This window comes from Gossypium raimondii, chromosome 8 (genome assembly GCF_025698545.1).
Source record: "Gossypium raimondii isolate GPD5lz chromosome 8, ASM2569854v1, whole genome shotgun sequence".
NCBI classification, from domain to species: domain Eukaryota; kingdom Viridiplantae; phylum Streptophyta; class Magnoliopsida; order Malvales; family Malvaceae; genus Gossypium; species Gossypium raimondii.
In genome coordinates, this window is record NC_068572.1 from 16,750,993 (window position 1) to 16,760,408 (window position 9,416).

Genomic DNA, 9,416 nt, shown 5'->3' on the forward strand with positions numbered 1-9,416 from the left:
TTTAATCCATAAATGGATCTTCGTAGCTTACATACCTTTCTAGCATCCTTTGGATTGACAAAACCTTCAGGTTGTGTCATGTACACATCCTCTTCAAGTTTCCCATTAAGGAAAGCTGTTTTGACGTCCATATGCCAGATTTCATAGTCATGAAATACAGCTATAGTGAGCAAGATCCTGATGGATTTAAACATAGCTACAGGAGAAAGGTTTCATCATAGTCAACACCATGAACTTGGCGAAAACCTTTAGCGACTAATCGCCCCTTGTATGTTTGTACATTACCATCCATGTCGGTTTTCCTTTTGACAACCCACTTGCACCCTATGGGTTTAATCCCTTTGGGTGGGTCAACCACAGTCCATACTTGGTTTTCATACATGGAATCTATCTCAGATCTCATAGCCTCAAGACATTTCTTAGAGTCTGGGCTCGTCACCACTTCTTGATAAGTCCTAGGCTCATCTTGATCTATAAGTAGAACGTCACCATGCGTTGTAATGAGAAATCCATATCTCTCAGGTGCTTGGCGTTCTCTTAAAGATCTATGCGGTGGTTGTGTTTCTACAGCAGTTACTTGTTCCTCAATTCCTTGTGGAACTTGTTATTGTTCTATCTCTGGTTCAGTAGTATTTTGCGATTCTCGGATTTCTTCAAGTTCAATATTTTTCCCACTTCTTTTTCTAGAAACAAATTCATTCTCTAGGAAGACACCAGTCCGAGCAAAAAGTATTTTGTTCTCAGTTGGATTAAAGAAATAATATCCTTTGGTTTCTTTTAGATACCCCACAAAAACACACTTTTCAGATTTGGGTTCAAGCTTAGTATACGTCTGACGTTTAACATAAGCTTCACAACCCTAAATTTTCATAAAACACATACTGGGACATTTCCCAGTCCACATCTCATATGACGTCTTTTGAACCGATTTAGATGGAACATGATTTAGTGTGAAAGAAGCTGTCTCAAGTGCATGTCCCCAAAAAGAAGTCGGCAGATCAGCATGACTCATCATGGATCGAACCATGTCTAACAAAGTTTGATTTCTTCTCTCATAAACTCCATTCCATTGAGAAATACTAGGAGGAGTAAGTTGTGAGACAATCCCACATTACTTCAAAAGATCATCAAACTTTAAGCTCAAATACTCCATACCTCGATTAGATCGAAGTGTCTTGATAGTTTTGCCCAGTTGATTTTGTACTTCATTTTTGAATTCCTTAAACTTTTCAAGGGACTCAAACTTATGGTGCATGAGATAGACATACCCATATCTACTGAAATCATCAGTGAAAGTAATAAAGTAGTGAAATCCTCCTCTAGCCTGTGTATTTTTTGGCCCACATGCATCAGAATGTATTAGGCCTAATAAATCCTAGCTCGTTCACTTTTACCAGTAAAAGGAGATTTAGTCATTTTTCCCAATAAGCAAGATTCACATACTTCAAAATTTTCAAAAACAAATGAATCCAAGAGATCATCGTTATGGATCTTGGATATGCGTTCCTCACTTATGTGGCCCAAACTATAATGCCATAGATAAGTTTGATTTGAGTCATTTATTTTCGATCTTTTAGTATTTATGTTGTAAATGAGATTCATTTTATCTAAAATATAGAGGCCATTAATCAATTGTGCCGAACCATAGAAAACATTATTGAGATAAAAGGAACAACAATTATTCTTAATAATTATCTCAAAACCAATTTTGTCTAAACAAGAAATTGAAATAATGTTTTTAGTCAAATTGGGCACATAATAAAAATCCTCTAAACATAAACCAAGTCCACTAGGCAAAGATAAATTATATGTTTCCACAGCTAATGCAGCAAATTTTGTTCCATTTCCAACTCGTAGGTCCACATCTCCTCTAGCCAAAGTCCTACTCCTTTGTAGTCCCTGTACAGAAGTACAAATGTGAGAACCACAACCAGTATCTAATACCCATGAAGTAGTAGTTGATAAATTAATATCAATAACATAAATACCTAAAGTAGACGTTCCGCTTATTTTGACCTTTTTGGCTTCCTCAAGATAAATAGGGCAGTTTCGCTTCCAATGTCTAGTCACACCACAAGTAAAATAGTTTCCTTCCTTAGCCACCCCACCTTTAGGTTTCAATGCAGCCTTTACTTTTCTAGGCTTGGGCCTACCTTTACCCTTGGGCTTTGTCTGAACTTTGGCCTTTCCCTTGCCCTTGTTAGTACGGACCATCAATATAAGCTTGGGTCCAACCTCTTTCATGTTGCCTTCAGCAGTTCGTAACATACTGAGCAACTGTGGCAGAGTCTTATAAATTTCATTCATATTGAAATTGAGGACAAACTGGTTGTAGCTATCCAACAACGATTGCAGAATAACATCAGTGGCCAACTCTTGGCTCAATGGAAACCCAAGCTTAGACATGCTTTCAATATAGCCAATCATCTTAAGGACATGAGGTCCTACTGGGCTTCCTTCAGCCAGCTTACATTGGATTAGGGCCTTAGAGATATCGAACCTCTCTTGCCATACTTGTCCCTGATAAAGTTCTTTCAGGTGCTCAATCATTTCATAAGCAACCATGTCCTCATGTTGCTTCTGAAGCTCAGGATTTATAGTGGAAAGCATAAGACATCCAACGTCTACCATGTCATCGAGATGCTTCTTGTAAGCATCTCTATCAACCCTCGAGGCATTAGTGGGTGGTTCGTTAGGAACCGATTGTTCAATGACATATAATTTTCGTTCTTGTTTGAGGACAATCCTCAAGTTATGGAACCAGTCAAGAAAATTCAAACTATTCAATTTGTCCTTCTCAAGGACCGATCGCAATAAGAGTGTATTAGTGTTTGCAGCCATAATGTATCTACAACAATAAAATATGCATGTGTAAATTTATCAAATTTATATCAATCATTTAAAGGATTTTATTAAAAGATGTTCCCACTATTTTATTACAAAATTTATATCGCAATAAGATGTTCTTGTAATCGGAATATCCTACTCCGAAGTGAGACTATCGCGAGTGGAGATTGTTCTGGAGCCACGCTTTCAACGATAAATCAAATAGCATCTCTTTCCCTCTATTATATTCTTTATATATTTTTCTTTAACAATTTTTAATTGAATGTTTGTGTAAATATTAAAAAAAAATTATGCTTTATACATATCTCGCATGTTTCAACTGTTCTAATATTATTAACTAATTAAAGGATTAAGTTTCTTAGCGGATCAACTATTTGGGAGAGGAAGAAATTAAAACTAGGCTTGACGACCCTATGAAATCATTTAGGTGGGAATTAACCCAAAATTGGTATGGCATATCTGTGAACACTGGAAACACAAAAACATATAGACTTTTTTAGCACATTTTTAACTCAAATTCATGCAGTTTCGTAGTAATTGTTGTCGAAAAATATATAATAATTATAAAATAATTAAATTCCACTTAAATTATTAACATATTGAATTTTAATTAATTTTATAATAAATTTTTATTTATTTTCGAAAGATTTGCACAAAGGGTGAAAATTGGCTCGATAGACACTACTAGAAGCACAAAACTGTGAAGCAATTTTTGAAGCATCAAGGCGAATTAATTTTTTAGCCTAAGACGGTCCAAATGATGAATATTGCTACATAATATAATTAATTTTAATTATAATCCAATTTATTTTGGGTTAAATAATAATTATTAATTAAAATATGAAAGGAGGCCCAATTGTGCTAAACCAAGCAAATGGGCTGCCTAAAACCATCCAGTATGTTGACCCAATCAGCTCAAATTAGCTGATTATTTGGCCTGCAAGTCTGCCCTTAAAGTATTCTTGAAATTTCATTCAAACCCCTCCACTTTCAGTGCTTTTAAAGATTCACCCCAAGCTAAATTAAGCAAGTTTGAAACCTTCAAACTTGCTACATGTGTGGCCGGCCAAGGGGTTCATGGCTGCTGATTTTTTACTATTTGTAGTAGCCAAGCCGACCTATTAATACCCCCCCTTTCTACTCATTTCAACACACCTCTCACACCTTCATTCCACACTTCTCTTTCATTTTCTCTCTTCCAAACCTTCATTTGCTTTCCATTTTTCCCTTGCATTCCCTTGCCGATTTTCCTCTTGGAAAAGAGCCCTTCAACCACCATTGGTAGCAACATTTGAGTGCTTGTAGAAGCCTCGGTTCAACAAGAACGAGCGGAGAAGGAGGAGCGAAGCAAACTCGTAAAACTTTAGAGAAATATGGGATTTGATTCTAGTTTTCTATCCTTTAACTTTTATTGTTGTTGTTATGAACATGTCTATGAATATTTGTTATGTTGTTATTTTAAATTTAATTAACATGGCTTAAATTTAATTCATATTAGGTTGATTATATTTCGCCCACTTAAGTTATTAAAATTATATTTGTGTTGTTATAGGTCTTGGTAATTTGTTTGATTAAGTAAAACCATGATTATGCTATTCTTGCATTACAATTGTAAAGTAACCAATGAATTAATTATTAATTATATTGAAATTGTAATTAATTGACACAATACTTAATCATTGCATGTTTAATCTTCTAAGGTAGTGAGGTTAAATTAACGACGGTATTAAATGTACATTAGCTTTGCATAACTTGCAAGATTATTGTGATTAAACTGTTTCAATGTAGGTATATATTGTTACCTCACTTAATCTTTTACTTGCTTATTTAAATTGATTAATTGTTTGAATTTGCAAAGTGATATGTTTAAGAAATTAGTTAATTTAGTAAGTCTCAGATGTGCTATAGTTAACAAGTTTCCAAGTTGCCATGAATTTATTGTTAACAACATGAACATTGTTTTAGTAATATTAAGTTAGAAATGTAATTAATCTAACACAATTATGTTATCTTGCTTAAAACCATCTTTTGAAATTGTGCATTGGAACTTTTATTTTTATTTTATTTTATGTTATTTTACTCGCTTAAATTTTAGTTTTTAACTACTTCAAAATCAAAATATTTTTATTCACCAAAGTGTTTTTAATTGCATTTCATAAATATTTTCTTCCACAGTTCTTGTGGGTACGATAACTCGACGTTTACTTGTCACTTTATTACTTGTTACGATTGTGTACATTTACACATTTCCATCGTTCCAAGTTTTTGGCGCCATTGCCAGGGACTATTTTAAAATCATTATTTGTGAATTTGTGAATTTTTCATTTTGGTTTATTTTTCTATTTCAATTTTAACTTTATTACTTTTTCTGTGTTTATTTCAGGTGTTTATGAGTATTGATTGAATCATCAATTTACTCCCCATAGACCTTGAGATTAAAAGAAATTTTTGACAACGAAGAAGACAAGCAGTTTAGAGAATGACCAAAGAGATGAACTATGAAAGTCTAAATCAAGGAAACAGAGCAAACCCTGCTCAAAATCCTATCTTATTCCTGATGATAGGGATAGAGCCCTAAGATAGTATGTCGTGCTAGTGTTTCATGATCTTAATTCGGGTATTAGGAGACCCAAAATCAGGATACAACAGTTCGAGCTGACGTCGGTCATGTTCCAAATGCTTCAGACAGTGGACCAATTCAATGGAATGCCTATCGAAGATCCTCACTTTCACTTATAACTGTTTATGGAGGTGAGTGATTCTTTCAAGTTAGTCGGAGTACCCAAAGATGCACTATGATTAAAGCTATTCCCATATTCGTTGAGGGACAGAGGTCGAGCCTGGTTGAACTCATTGCCATCACATTCCATTACTACATAACAAGAGTTAGCAGAAAGATTCCTCATGAAGTATTTCCCGTCTAGCAAGAATGCTAAGTTGAGGAATTAGATCACTACTTTCCAACAAATGGATGACGAGTCCTTGTTTGAGGCATGGGAAAGGTACAAAAGATTATTACGAAAGTGCCCTCATCATGGAATCTTGTATTGCATCAAACTTGAGACATTCTATAATGGCCTCAATGCTAACACGAGAATGGTAGTGGATGCTTCTGCTAATGGTTCTCTCCTTTCTAATTCTTATAATGAGGCTTATGAAATCATTGAAAGGATTGCCAGCAACAATTATTAATGGCCAACCAATTGGGTAGCGTCGGGAGGACGAGTCGCTAGAGTACATGAAGTGGACACTCTCACTTCAGTTGCATCTCAGGTATCTTCGATTTCAACAATGCTTAAAAATTTTACCACTAATGAGTTTAATAGTTTTGCAGCACAACCACCCAATCAATTTGAACATGTAGCCTATGTTTATTGTGTTGAAGGTCATTTGTTTAAAGAATGTCCATCAAACCCAGAATTTGTATATTACATGGGTAATCAAAACCAGAACCGAGGAAGGCAATAACTGTAATCTAATTTTTATAACCCATCTTGGAGAAACCACCCTAACCTTTCTTGGAGTAACCAAGGGACTTTAACCAGTAACACTTATGCACAGCCTAGATCAACATAGCCATCCATTTTTACCCAACATGTTTAGAAACCAACTCAAGCTAAACCTTCCAATAGCTTAGAAAACCTATTGAAGGTATATATGGCAAAGAATGATGCCACTTTAAGGAATTTATAGAATCAAGTGGGTCAACTTGCTATTGAACTTAGCAACCGACCACAAGGTGTTTTGCCTAGTGATACGGAAAATCCAAGAAATTTGAGGAAAGAGCATTGTAAAGCATTGACATTGAGGAGTGAAAAGATATTAGAGCCAAACACTGTTGAAGTTGAAGAGGAGCCAACAGATGCTCAAGAATCAGTGGAAGTTCAACCAAGTGTTGAAATTCCAGCTTCACCAGAACCGAAATCTTCAAAACTCGATAAGGTAACTTCTGAACCAGTGAATTCTGATAAACTAATAACTTCGTTAGATATAGAATTGTCACAGAAGATGAATAAACCAGTTCTAGTAAAGAATCTTCCACCACCTTACCTTCAAAGACTTTAGAAGCAGAAGCAGGAAGTCTAGTTCAAGAAATTTCTAGACGTACTCAAGAAACTTCATATCAACATTTTGTTGGTAGAAGCACTTGAACAAATACCAAATTATGTCAAATTTATGAAGGATATCCTATCCAAGAAACGAAGACTGGGAGAATTTGACACGGTAGCCCTGGCAAAGGAATGCAGTGCATATCTTCAAGACAAACTACCCCCAAAGCTGAAAGACCCTTGATGTTTTACCATACGTTGCAACATTAGAGCAATGTATTGTGATAAGAAACTATGCGATTTGGGTAAAAGCATCAACTGGATGCCCACGTCCATATTTAAGAAGTTAGGGATAGGAGAAGTTAAACTTACTACGGCTACAATTCAATTAGCAGATTGATCTTTAGCACAACCAGAAGGAAAAATCGAGGATGCATTGGTACGTGTAGATAAATTTATTTTTCCTGCTGACTTTGTTATTCTAGACTTTGAAGCAAATAAAGAGGTGCCAATCATCCTAGGAAGACCTTTCCTAGCAACTAGAAAGACCCTTATTGATGTGCAGAAGGGCAAGCTTACTATGCATGTTCAAGAAAATCAGGTAACATTTAATGTTTTTAAGTATATGCGATTTCCTGACACAGTTGATGATTGTTCTGTAGTATCAGGGTTAGAGGATTTGGCTGTAGGATGGGAACTCAACTTTGTTGAGGACCCATTAGAATAAGTTTTGATGTCAGACCCTCCAAGTAATGAATAGGGAGAGGAATACTTAGCTTTTCTATAAGCTAATCAAAGGGGATTTAATCTGGAATCCCCCTTTGAATCTTTAGAGTTAGGAAGCAGATATTTTCTCCAACCAAAAGTGATAATCAAAGAGCCACCTAAATTAGATCTTGAGGTACTTCCCCCACATTTAAAATATGTTTATTTAGGTAACACTTCTACTTTACCTGTGATTGTTTAAGCAAAGTTGACCAAAGAGCAAGAAACGAAACTCATCCTAGTGTTGAAATAATTCAAGAAGGCTATCGAATGGACTATAGTCGATATTCGTGGCATTAGTCCGTCTGTATACATGCACAAGATCATCTTGAAAGATGGCAAGAAAGGGACTATTGATGGAGAACGAAGACTAAACTCTGTCATAAAGGACGAGGTAAAGAAAGAGATCATAAAATGGTTAGATACGAGTATAATTTACCCCATCTCAAACAGCTGTGGGTAAGTCTGATCCAGTACATGCCAAAGAAAGGTGGTATGACTGTTGTTGAGAATGAGAATAATGAGCTAATACCAACCAAAACGGTTACAGGATGGAGAATTTCCATAGATTACTGTAAGTTGAATAAGGCGACTAGGAAAGACTAGTTTCTTTTACCATTCTTAGACTAGATGTTGGATAGACTCACGAGGCGAGACTATTACTATTTTCTCAATGGATACTTGGGGTATAATCAGATTACAGTAGCACCAGAAGATCAACATAAGATAATATTTACATGACCATATGGTACATTTGCATTTAGACGCATGTCATTTGGTTTATGTAATGCACCTGCTACATTTCAAATATGTATTATGTCTACTTTTACTGACATGGTTGAAAAATATTTGGAAGTTTTTATGGATTATTTTTTAGTATTCAGAGATACATATGATGACTTTTCAGTATTCAAAGATGTATGATGTCTACTTTTACTGACAAGATATTAAGTCGACATGAAGAAACAAACCTCGTACTTAATTAGGAAAAGTGTCATTTCATGGTAGGAGAAGGTATTGTTCTAGGGCATTGGATAACGAGATATGGGATCGAGGTAGATAAAGCAAAGGTAGACGTTATTGAGAAACTCCCACCTCCAACATCTGTAAAGGGTGACAGGAGCTTTTTAGGCCATGCCAGTTTCTATCAAAGATTTATCAAGGACTTCTCCAAAATTGCTAAACCCTTATTCAAATTATTAGAGAAGAGCACAACATTGAACTTTAATGAAGAATGTTTGAAAGCATTTAATGATTTGTAGATTCAGTTAGTTTTAGAACCCATCATCGTCACATTGGATTGGGAATTGCCATTTGAATTGATGTGTGACGCAAGTGATTTTGCGATAGGAGCTGTGATGGGCCAGCAAAGGAACAAAGTTTTTCATCCCATCTACTATGCAAGTTAAACTCTAATGGGAGCTTAATTAAATTATACGGTAATAGAGAAAGGTTTACTTGCTATTGTGTTTTCCTTTGACAAGTTTCGATCTTATGTTGTAGTTACCAAAGTGACAATCTATACGGATCATTCAGTAATTAAGTATTTACTTGCCAAGAAAGACGCTAAGCCGAGATTGAACCGATGGGTACTTCTACTCCAAGAATTCAATCTAGAAATTCAAGATCGAAAGGGAGTAGAAATCCAAGTAGAAGACCACTTGGCCAGATTAGAGCCGTAAGAAGGAAATTCTCCACTTATACCCATTCAAGAGAGATTTCCAGACGAGCACATACTTAAGGTAAATCATGTCC

General features: G+C 35.5%; 1 non-coding gene across 1 annotated transcript; it reads right to left on the reverse strand.

Annotated features, from left to right (window-relative positions):
* Positions 1-5,781: 5,781 nt before the first annotated feature.
* On the reverse strand, positions 5,782-5,888 carry LOC128032086 (small nucleolar RNA R71). Its single transcript, XR_008188216.1, has one exon. It is a non-coding gene; the product is annotated as a small nucleolar RNA R71 (small nucleolar RNA).
* Positions 5,889-9,416: the final 3,528 nt, after the last annotated feature.